This window comes from Podarcis filfolensis (assembly GCF_964270895.1).
Source record: "Podarcis filfolensis genome assembly, chromosome: 7".
NCBI classification, from domain to species: Eukaryota; Metazoa; Chordata; class Lepidosauria; order Squamata; family Lacertidae; genus Podarcis; species Podarcis filfolensis.
This window is the reverse complement of record NC_139603.1, coordinates 59,285,853-59,298,354: the sequence shown is the minus strand read 5'-3', so window position 1 is coordinate 59,298,354 and position 12,502 is coordinate 59,285,853.

The window sequence follows — 12,502 nt, the reverse complement described above, 5'->3', positions numbered from 1 at the left end:
ATGGGAGTTGTAGTCCCAAAACAGCTGGAGGGCCAAGTTTGGCCATGCCTGCTAAGCCTTCCAAACTGGTGGCCATCACTACATCTTTCAGGATAGAATTCCATAGTTCAACTACGCACTGTGTAAAGAAGTACTTTCTTTGCCTGTTCTGATTCATCCAATGTTCAACTTCATTGAATGGCCCCGAGTTCTAATATAATGAGAGAGGGAGGAAAACTTAATCCACACTACACATCATATTATTACACTTCTATCAGTAACCCCTCACCGTATTTCTAAACCAGCTGGTTTTGGACTACAATTCCCATCATCCCTGACCACTAGTGCTGCTAGCTAGGGATGATGGGAGTTGTAGTCCAAAAACAGCTGGAGACCCAAGTTTGGGAAACCCTGTTGTAAACTAAAAAAAAACTCCAGATGCTGTACCCTTTCTTTACTGGGGAGTTACTCCAAGCTCTTGATAATGTTGCTTGCCCTTTTCTGAACCTTTTCCAGCTCTACAATGATTTTTTTGAGGTGATGTAACCAGAACTCTATTCCGAGTGTGGCCTCACCATAGATTTGAACAATGACATTGTGATGCTGACAGTTTTATTTTCAATCTCTTTCCTAATTATCCCTAGCGTGGGACCTGCCTTCCTCACAGCTGCTGCACACTGGGTCAACATCTTCCTCAGTCTACCCTCTATGACTCAAAGGTCTCATTCCTGGTCCATTACTGCCACTTCAGACCCCTTGAGAGTATATGTGAAATTAGTATTTTTTTTGTCCTAATGTGCACCACTTAACACTTGAATGCAATGTATTGCACTTGCAATGTTATGTCATAAACCTTTGGATCAAGGTTCCTAATGATTCTAGGGATGTGCGAGAATAATGACACACTTGTTAGTAATTGGTGTCAGGCACCTTTTCAGATGTGCTGAAGGGGAAACAATTACAAAAATTACTTAATGAGACAATTGCTGAGCCACTTGCCTGCATAGAGAACAAGCTATTTGGCATTGTTTTGGCAAGACTAAAGCTGAGCCTGAGCAGAAGCAAAGTTTGAGGAAGGGGATCCTGTGTGGACCCACCTCTCCACTGGCAGGAAGTCAGACTTTCAAGAGATGTCCCCTGCCAGTTCAATTTGTGCTTAAGCAAATAACTAGACAGCAATAAATAAATAAAAAATAAACAACTTAAAAGCAGGAATGAAACAGAACACAACTTGTTAGGAAAAAAGAACTCAGTGGTCCCACAGTGGGACATACCACTCTGTTCCCTATGGCCCGGTCCTAAGAGGTCCTAATGGCCCCTGTAAGAAGAGAAGAAAAATCCTGGTAAGGGCTGGAGTAAGAGAAGGGAGGAGGTGGGGAAGGAAAAGTGGAGGCCCCTGAACATTGGTGTGTGTGTTGGTAGGTGACCCAAGGCCCCGGACAACCTTCAGCTCTCTGTGTCCAATGACCTCTCCCCTGCAATAGTCACTTGGCAGCTGGATCTCCTTCCTCCCTACAGAGAAGGAACTTATCACAGTAAGAACAAAAAATTGCTTCTCCTGTAATGGAGGAAGGGGATCCTGTGTGCAGTGGCAGAGCATGAAGCTCTGCCTGGCCAAAATATTGGGAGATTTTGGAACAAGAAGGTGACAAATTGAAATTGCAGAGTTTTGAGAAACTAAAAGATAAGGTGCGAGACTGGCTTCATTATTTTCAGATAATGGAGGCTTACAATTTGGACAAGAAAATTGGCTTCCAGGTGGGAAAATCCAAACTAGAAACAGAACTTTTAGAACCCAAAACTAAGATACTATCAAGAATGTATAACTTGCTGCTGAAATGGAATACTCAGGATGAAACGGTTAAATCTGCTATGATTAAATGGGCACAAGATGTTGGACATAACATTATGTTTGCTGACTGGGAACAGTTGTGGACCACAGGTATGAAATTTTCGGCATGTAATGCCTTAAGAGAAAATATTATGAAAATGATATATAGGTGGTACATGACCCCAGTCAAGCTTGCAAAAATTTACCATTTGCCCGATAATAAATGTTGGAAATGTAAAGAAATTGAAGGTACTTTTTTCCACCTTTGGTGGACGTGCCCTAGGATTAAGGCTTTCTGGGAAATGATTTATAATGAATTGAAAAAGGTATTTAAATATACCTTTGTGAAGAAACCAGAAGCCTTTCTCCTGGGCATGGTCGGCCAATTGGTGTTAAAAAAGGATAGAACTTTCTTTATGTATGCTACAACAGCAGCAAGAATACTCATTGCAAAGTATTGGAAGACGCAAGATCTACCCACTCTGGAAGAATGGCAGACGAAATTGATTGACTTTATGGGACTGGCAGAATTGACTGGCAGAATCCGTGACCAGGGAGAAGAATCGGCAGAAGAAGAATGGAAGAAATTCAAAGACTATTTGCAAAAATATTGTAACATTAAGGAATACTGAGTGATGTTGGATTGAAATTAAGGGGTTATCATCTGTAATGATACAAAAGAATATGAAAAAATAGTTCTTTTTTGTACATAAGTAAGAGTATAAGTTACAATAATTTAAGAAGATGGATAGAAAATAAGGTTTATAGCTGTAATGCTATGAGATAAGGATTTGCTGGATGAACAATTTGAACTGGAATACAAGAAGGGGAGGTATGAGGAGGTCAAGGAAATATGTTATTGGAAAATATGATATGAAACCTATGTGTTTTTAATATTTTTTCTTTTTAATTTTTCCCCTTTTTTTCTTTTTCTTTTTGGTCCTCTTCCTCCGCCAGTGCCTGTGTGGGATGTATCACAGCAATTACTAGATCGGGTGGGAGCTGCCTCTGGTGTTCACCACCTAATGATTCTGGGGAGGCCTTGCACTCCCTGGATTGGGGCTGGAAGAAGACAAGCATGACCTCCGATTAGTGCAATTCCTCTGTGTGCCTGAGTTAGATCCTGATCACCCGCGCACGGTAATGAGAAGAATTCAGTGAGGATGGACTCTACAGAGAGGTTTCCAAGGCTGGACTGATTTCTGAAACACACACACACACACACACACACACACACACACACACGTGTGTGTGTGAGAGAGAGATGGGGGGGAAAGGGCAAAACCCAGTGAAATGAGAAAGTGCTGAGAAAAGATGTAGTTAATATCAGGAAATCAGCTGATATTAATGTTTACAGCTGAGAGTATGAAATGCCATTTTTTTATAACTGAAATTATTGTTGGCAGTCTTCTAAAATAGCATTAGAAGAGGCAACACATTATTAAATGTAACTGAAAAGAAAAGGTTTTTTTTAAAAAAAGCACAACCATGTATAACTTTATCAACTTCAGTTATTCTGCTTCCTTATAATCCTTCACTTCTTACGCCCTGTGATATGGCACACTGCTTCACCTTGCACAGTTTTGCAAAAATACAGGCCTTGCTTTCTATCCCTTTTGGTTAAAATACTGGTCCATACCCATCTTGGTTACAACACCCTTCTCTCTGCCTTCCACAATGTATGTAGGCCTGCATTTGGTAAGTTTATTATCTTTGTACATTGTATTTGATTAATTTATAATCTGCCCTTCAGCACGAGGCACTGAGGGAGGAGTATGCTTACAAACTTTAAAACCTGTTACCATAAAATACAACACAAACAGTAAAATACAACAGTAACAGGCCATAACAAGATAATAATACTCAAAAGAAGGCATGAAATCCAGCTAATAAATATGCAGGATGTCTAAGCAAATAAAAAGCTTTCGCTTGGTGCCAGAATGTTGCTGGTGTTGACGCCAACGAAGCCTCTCCAAGGAGGTTGCTTCAGATACAAAGCACCATGACTAAGAAAGCTTTCTTTGGTCACTGCCTGCCTTACATCTGGTGGCAGGGATCTTGGAGAAAGGTGCTTGGTGAGTTGTGCAGCTTCATGTGAAAGGAGGTGGTCTCAAGCCCTTTAAGTGGTCAAATGACAGGAAGCGGTCCTGCACATATCCAATTTTGTGGTGCAGTTCTCCACTCACTCAATCTTTACAATAATGCATACATTTGGGGAAGGCATGAAATAAAATAAATATATTCATAAAAATAACATACAAAATGCATTTTTGGGGGGAAGTTGCTTGCAAAAACATGCACATCAGTCAAAATTGCATACCAGAATGTGTTTATTAGAGAGATTCACAATGAAATGCTATTGAATTTTCACGTGAATTTAAAAATAATATATATTGCTGAGAAATGTGAACTGAATTTAAAACTGGGAAAATGAGAAACTGAGAGAACTAAAACTGAGAGATCCTTTCAACCCTACCAGTGAGCCATATCCCTTCCCCGCTTCAATCCCCAGCATCTCCAGGAAGGGCTGCGAAAGACTCCTTGTCTGAAATCCTGGAGAGACACTATCAGTCATTACAGACAATACAGAGCTAAAGTGGACCAAAGGACTGGCTCAGTGCAAGGCGGTTTCTAATCTCCCTCTGAGATTTCCATTGTGGTGCTATGTATGACACTTTTCTTTTAAGAAATTGGCCACTGAGCAGACAGCATGGGCTAGTTAACATCTGACTGCAGTACTAAATCTCTATGCAGAAAAGCTCAGTGTTATCCTGGCCCCATCCTCAAGCTGGGAGGAAGTGTTGCTAGAAAACAGAGATATCAGGCTTGGATCCAACAGCTTTGTTCTTAGGTAGACAGCAAACAAGCTCTTCAACCACGGACATTTTTCTTGTTTCCCCACTCCTAGTGCCTCAGAGGTCAAGTTCCAGAGAGGGGCTCTCAGCCAAAGCGAGATCAGTTCATCATATGAAGAATGAGGGCAATTGTAAAAGGCCTGAAGCACCGCACATTTCGCTCCAGGATTTCCTCAGGCTTCAGGAATTCTCAGCTTGATTATGCCTCTCAGGCCACGGAGTGGGAGTGCTTTACGGAGTCCGTACTGGAGATTCAGCACAGGAGCAGCCTAGTGGGAAATGCTTTTATCACCCACAGAGTGGTGCGTTCTGGCTTAGCTTTCACTTAAGTCTTAAGAGGATTGCTAGCAGCTCTCTGCTCTGCCGGCGACTCACAGAAATGATGGTGGGTGGGTAATACACACCACTGGCTGATGATGGATATGCACACCCCCCCACTGTCAAAACAGCTTTCCCTTCCTTTTCCTAAGAGAGCCCTGTTTTGAACAGAGAAAGGGCTCCGATAGGCCACTGTGTATTTTGCAAGGACATTAAAGCTTGTTGCATAAATTGCTCATTCCAAACAAAGGATTAACCACTCGAAAATGCCAATGCCATCAGTTTGGTGCAGCGTTAAAAGGGCAAAGGCTCCCTCTTCAAAAAACAAGAAGCTTCAAAGAATAGCAGTTTCATCAGATAATTGCACCCTTTAGGATTTCCTGATAATGCCTTCAGCAGGAAATGACTGTCCCATGATCCTCTTGTTTTTTACTTAATGTTTCATCTGTGTAATTTTGATGTGCTGAAAGGAGACATTCCAAGCCACTTGCTCTTGTGATCTATAACCAAGCACATGACATTTGGACATCTCTGGCAGACTCCTCTTCTGATTATTGAGTGAAACAACAACATAGACTTATGCCAGATCAGAGCACTAGTTCAGTATTGCCTACACTAGGGAGGTCCTCTAGATATTGCTGGGACTACAGCTCTGATAATCTCTAGCCATTAGCTATGCTGCCTAGGGCTAAGTTGGAGTTCAACATCTAGAGAGCCACAGGTTCTATGGCCAGTGATGCAGTTAGGGCTGGACTTTGAGGTCAAAGTCAAGGTCTCACAGCTCAACTGAATGAAATTGTTAGTTCTTGAAGGACGCTTGCAGGGTAGAGAACTGTCAGTACTGCCTTTGCAACGGTGGAGAAGCAAGCCAGCCATCAAGAAAGAAAACAGAGGCAGAGAAAGTTATAATCTTTGCATTCTTGAAGCATTTTATCTGAAATGCAATTGTTATCGTGGGTTTTCCTTTGCAGCCCAAAGGCAGCTTTTATTTGATTTCTTTATACAGTTTACATCTCAGTTACAGTTAAGACTAGTAAAATGTATACATGTCAAATAATCTCTCAACAAATCCCAAGAACTACCATCAAGACAGCTTCAGGAAAATGTCAGCCTAAAATAACTTGTCTGCAGAAAATCGACAACATTGAGCTTCTCAGCGTTGGCTGTTCCACAGCTAGAGTGGAACCATTAGGAGTACCATACTTCTGTTCTGCTGTGGATCCAACTCCATAACTATCTGGGCCAAGGCTTTCCTCACAGATCTCAACATCTGGGGAGGTTCATATGGAGAAGGTCCTCCATATTGTTAGTGCACACTAAACTCCAAGTAGTGCGAAATCTCATGGGTGCCAACACATACAGTATCTTGGGTTTTATTTTCTAGAAATGAAGGTCATCAGAGATTGTAGTGTCAATGTGATCTATGATTTTATTTACACATGCTGAGTACATGCTGAGTCCCAATGGAAGTGCTCACAGAATCAACACTCCCAACATTTCTCACTCTTCCATTAGGTTTCTATCCCCCTTCCCAGTTTTGGATTACCAATGTGATTGCCTCCATCTGGGAATGGGGGATGCCTGCCCCTTTAGGCCCATTCTGGAAGAATCTCCAGCCAGAAGTTTCCATGGCAGTAAGTCACTTGTACACTTTAATGATGGAAAGAGAAACTTAACAGATTGGGCTAGAACCACTAATTTTATAAATAGACTAGTCTGACGACTTTTACAGCCTCTCTTTTTATATAACCCCATTTTACCTACATAAAATTACATCCAGATCACCCCCATCTTATAACAATATTATAGCATGGCACCAAGTTACAAAAAGTTTTATAGGAAATCACTATGATCTTGCAATGTACTGTATTTTTTGCTCTATAAGACTCACTTTTTCCCTCCTAAAAAGTAAGGGGAAATGTGTGTGCGTCTTATGGAGCGAATGCAGGCTGCGCAGCTATCCCAGAAGCCAGAACAGCAAGAGGGATTGCTGCTTTCGCTGCGCAGCGATCCCTCTTGTTGTTCTGGCTTCTGAGATTCAGAATATTTTTTTCCTTGTTTTCCTCCTCCAAAAACTAGGTGCGTCTTATGGTCTGGTGCGTCTTATGGAGCGAAAAATACGGTACTAAAAAACTGAGGGCTAATGGATACATGAGGCAGTAGGAGATTGAGTGCTAGGTTCCTGACTTAAAAAAAAAAATGTTTAAAGCAGCCGCAAGGACTGGGATGGGAAGTTAGGTAGCTGCAAGAAGTGAGGCGGGGGGGGGGGGGGAGAGAGAAAGAGAACACATCACCAAAAAAAGAGGGCACATATTTGAATGTCTGGTTTTTCCATGAAAGGAGAGACGGACACAATGGAAGCCAAACCCTTCCTGTCCCCATGCTGTTACTCCAGGAACCTTTCTTCCAGCCCAGCCCATTTCCAGTATCAGAGCAAAGGACCCATGGGGAGCCTGTAGCTCTCCATGTCCACAGACTAATGTCAGGTCACAGTCCAAGGTCAAGTGGGGTGGGGGTGGGGAAGGGATCAACAAGAGACATAAAGGCCAGTCATAGATCAAGGTAACAAAGCCCATCAACACACCATAGGACCAATCCTGTTCCAACAACTTTCTCAAGGAACTGAAGGCTTTTATCCAGTATCCCTATGAAAGATGGTGGCCACCAGAGCTTTCCCCTCACACATAGCCCATTACTCTGAAGGAGGCCTTGACTTTCTGAAGGACGCTCCATTGCCTGGCCACTGCCTAGTCTTGTACTAGAGCTCTCTCAGGCTCAGCTTCTACCTCCAAGTCTGGGGTCTCTATTGGAGCAGCAGCTGGGATGCCATATGGTCTGACGGTCCTGGATTGGCTTTGTTACCTGACCCCACCTCTTCCTCCATACCGTTCTCTTCAGGGAGTACCAGGTCTTCCTCTGATTAGGATTCTTTGAGCAGGGGCATGGCATCATCAGCTCTAGCCATCATGGCCAAGAATGATGGGACTTGTAATCCAACAACATCTAGAAGGCACCCAGCCGCCCCCCCCCCCACTGGCCTGTGTGAAGTAATGAAATGAAAGTGGGATGGAGTTTAAGTTCCTTCACTTGTGTTTCCCTTTTGATGCAAAAAATCAGGCCACCGTCCATCACTCCATATATTATGTGAATGGGGTAGGTCCCTAACATGGCTGCCTAATCACAGGTTGCCCCTATCAGGAAGGTAGTAGAATATGTGGAGACCATGAGGTGTGTGTGTGTGTGTGTGTAGGCTTCTAGCAGTTCACTAGATAGCAGTTACCTCGTGCCCCCCTTGTGCCTCTTCACTTTGAATTCTTTTGCAAATCCTTTCTATAATATTTGTTTCTGGCTTCTCCATGCTGTTAAGAATTTACTATCCCTTGGCATATGAAGTAAATTTCATATTTCAGAAAAAGGTGTTAAAACAACCTTTCACTCTAGTGAGTAATGATCAAAACTGATCTTTGACCTATGTAAGGCGGTGGGGAAACCCACCGCTAAACTGGGAGGTCTGTTTTCAGAGAAGTGTTTTGGCACTTCAGGACTAGAATAGTGTGCTTGAAAAGAAAAGACATGACAAGAAAAGAGAAGAGAAAGACTTTGTGCGAGTCTCTCAACATAACTTGTAAACACAGTAAAAGTAAGCGTGTGCCTTAAAACCTGATCCTATGACTTGAGACTTGTCCACATTAGAGTTTAATGTGGATTTGAAGCTGGTTGCATCTCTCTCTCTCTCTCTCTCTCTCTGGTGTCATAGCACCCTCAATTTCCCTGGGTCCTGACTAACTTAGTTCCTTTAGCTTCTGTGGGTGAAGTCTGGGTATGACTTAATTTGGATGCAATTCATAGCCAGCTTTTTAAGCAACATGTTTCACAAAGCGCTTCACAACATTTTATACCAACGAATGACAAAGTCTAGAGTTGCCTTTTCCTGTGTCTGTTTCATTGCTGCTTAGACACTGCATATCAAAAGGTAAGGTAAATGTAAAGGACCTCTGGATGGTCAAGTCCAGTCAAAGGCAGCTATGGGGTGTGGTGCTCATCTCACTGCATATCGTGGTGTGTATGGACACATCACATGAGTTGAGTTAGTTTATGGCTTTCAGTAGCCCCCAGAGGACAATCTGACTGTGGCTCAGTAGCAGACCTGCCTGCAAAGTGACGTCTACAGCAGTCTTTGCAAATCTGGCCTCCGACAGGTGTCTTCCTGGCTCTGATGGAGATCCTTCAGCCCGTGCTTTCAAAGCACCACTCTGTACCATGAGCAAAGGGTCTGTCTTCCTTTTTTTCAGTGCCCTCTGGGAAACAGGTGGTGCTCACATTCCTGAAGCTGTGTGAGGTTTCCCTGTGCGATGAAGTTGACAGAATGAAACATTCTCATTTAATGAAGATGAATTTCAAGACCTGGCTAGCATCAAATATTCAGCATCACGGAACTTGTCTCTTGAAGGCTTATTCAGAAACTATGACGACACCCCAGCTCTTAAAACATTTGCGATGGCAGATTCCCCTGCACAGCTGGCATAAAGCCCTTGCTGTGCCAGCGCAAGAAGCTCACAGCTTGTGGCACTGGACTGGCATCATGCTCAGACTGAGTGGCATGTGAAGTCATAGGAATGAACCATTGTATAGGGTCACTATGCAGAACTATGGGGGCTAGCAACCTTGTTCCATGGTTGTGTTGTTTGGTTTTTGAATGGTTTTTGTTTAGAAAAATGCAGTTAATTGCAAAAATATGTCTCCGGCATGTTTACTCAGAAGCAAGCCACCATTGGGTTGAAGCCAATGTTGCTTCTACTCAAGGAAGCCCCACTGAAATGAATGGACATGATTGATCTAGGTTCATTAATTTCAGTAGGTCTACTATGAGTAAAACCTAATGGGAGACACCAGTTGGCTCCAGCAGGGCTTACTTCTAAATAAGCATGCATAGTATTCCAGCCTTAGAACCTGTCTCCTTATGCACAGTGAAATGGAGTTATATCACTGTTCTGCTTAAATAACTTTTTAATCTAAATGAAAAGAGTGAGGGGAGGGAAATAACTGCCCACAAACTTGGCAGGATTTCCTTTTTCTCTATTTTTGGTCTCAGCTGTAAAACTTTAAAAGCTTCCTTTTAAGGCCAAAAATGAACATAATTTCTACTGGTGCCAGTACAATCAACTATATGGCTAATCTTATTTTACTTTGCCAGTGTGCACGCGTGTGTTTAAAAAACCCCAACATAAAACTCAAAATGGGAACTATGTTGTAAAAGCTCCTTCATTGTTCCACATATGGTGTGAACAGAGGGAATTAGTTTAGATGATCTGCAGCTAATGTCTGGGAAATGTTAGGCTTCAAGCTGTATGTGTTGAAAGTCTCTGTGGTTTAAATAAATGCTCACATAAATATTATGAAAACCTCTCCTCTTTTCAGAGAGAATCTGTGGCACGAAGTCTAATGAGATATAGTTTGTTTGCATTAATCTCTCCTGGCACACCACTATATATGATATATATGTATGTCTGTGTACGTTAAAAACAACAACCCATAAGCTAGCTTTATGTGACAGGGAGGACTGTTTGCCCTTTAAAGCCTCAAAGAACTTTCTCTGGAGTAATCCTATTCAACTTGTTTCAGTCTCAATGACCCTAATGAACTTGTTAAGATTGCCACATTTTCTGTGGTGACGATCCTGTGGTTTTTAAGAACAACTTGCCATAGGCCAAACCTTAGTAGATGAAACTTTCTCCATCGCTGTATCTTCATGCTGAGATAACCAGAACCAACCACATTCTTTGCCCACCATTTGTCTAGCGGTTAAAGGCACATGGACCTCTGAGCTAATGAGTGGCCCTACAGATGTTGCTGAACTACTATAATCATGCTGGCTGAGGCGGATGGAAGGTGTAGTCCAGCAACATGTGATGAGACTTGGGTTCACAATCCCTGCTGTATTTATTTATTTAATTAATATCCCACTTTTTCCTCTCAGGAGCTCAAAGTGGTGAACATTGTTTTCTTTTCCCCTCCCATCAATCCCCACAACAACCATGTGAGGTAGGTTGGGCAGAGTGGTAGTGACTGGCCCAAGGCCACCCAATTGGGCTTCATGGCCGAGTGTGAGGCTCTGTATACACTATAGTAGAAGCACGTTTTCTCCCTCAAAGAATTCAGAGAGTTTATTAAAGGGCTGCTGGGAATTGTAGCCCTAGCGAGGGGTAAACTACACAGTCCTTTGAGGGAAAGAATGTGCTTTGCAGGTAAACTGTGTACGCAACCTGACTCTGACACCAAACTGAGCACCCTAGGTAGCAGGCTTTTCTGGCTGGTTTGCAATCCCAATCAGAATATTAAATTAACAGTAATTTTAAAACTGTGAAGATTTAAAATATTGCAAGCCATCAGAATAAAAATAAAAATCAGATCACAGTACATCCCTATTGAATCTGTATGGCACCATCCTATTGATACATTACAAGCAATAAGGAAATAACTTCCCTGTTTCTCCCAGCAACTTTCACCATAATTCGCTTATAATTTGGAATCGTGAGCTGGATGGAGAACAAGCTTGTCTCATACTTCTCCAGCTATCATGTCTGAAAGGCGTAACAGAAAACTACAAAAGAAAGCAATGGCGAAATAACACTACAGTTCTCCCTTCCTGACCCTAAATATAATGGATAGAATTCAGCATCATGCTAATACAATCATTTCATTGGGGCAAGTAATTTCTGCTTGCCGCATGTAATAATATCTCCTCTGCTCCCCACACCCATGTGCTGTTCTGGGGTTTTCTCTGGCCCTCCAGAATGGATTTGGGGGAAGTGCAGGGAGTACATGGGGTGCAGTGGGGGAAGCCCCATTGCACTAGCACAGGCATAGGCAAACTCAGCCCTCCAGATGTTTTGGGACTACAACTCCCATCATCCCTAGCTTACAGGACCAGTGGTCAGGGATGATGGGAGTTGTAGTCCCAAAACATCTGGAGGGCCAAGTTTGCCTATGCCTGCACTAGCAGGAATACTTGAGCTGGCTTCTGCTAGCACAGTGGATTCATTGAATCCATCCCATTGGGCAGCATTCAATTAAATAGTTGTGCTAGTACAAGGGGATTTCCCTCCCCCTCCTTTCCAAAACACCACCCCCAAATCTGCTCCCAAAATATGGGGGAACCCCCAGAATTTAGGAAGTGTGCAGGGTGGAGGAGAGTATTCTGTTGTGCAAGGAGAAATCCTTACAATGAAGGGACATTTGGCTTAATGCTACATTGAATGCAACCCATTTCATGGAAGTATGTAGTTATGCTGGATTGTATAATTCCATATTCAGATTGTAGAATACTCTGTTTTCAAAATGCCCATGATCCATCTATGGAGATACAAATGTGCCAGCTACTCAAGCAGCAGGTGTCAACGTTGTTTTTAATAGCAAAAATAATTTAATTGGTTACTCATCCTTCACCCTACAGTCCTAGGCCGGGTTACAACAATTCAAAATATAACATTAAAGACCATTTAAAATGTAAAGAAGAGAA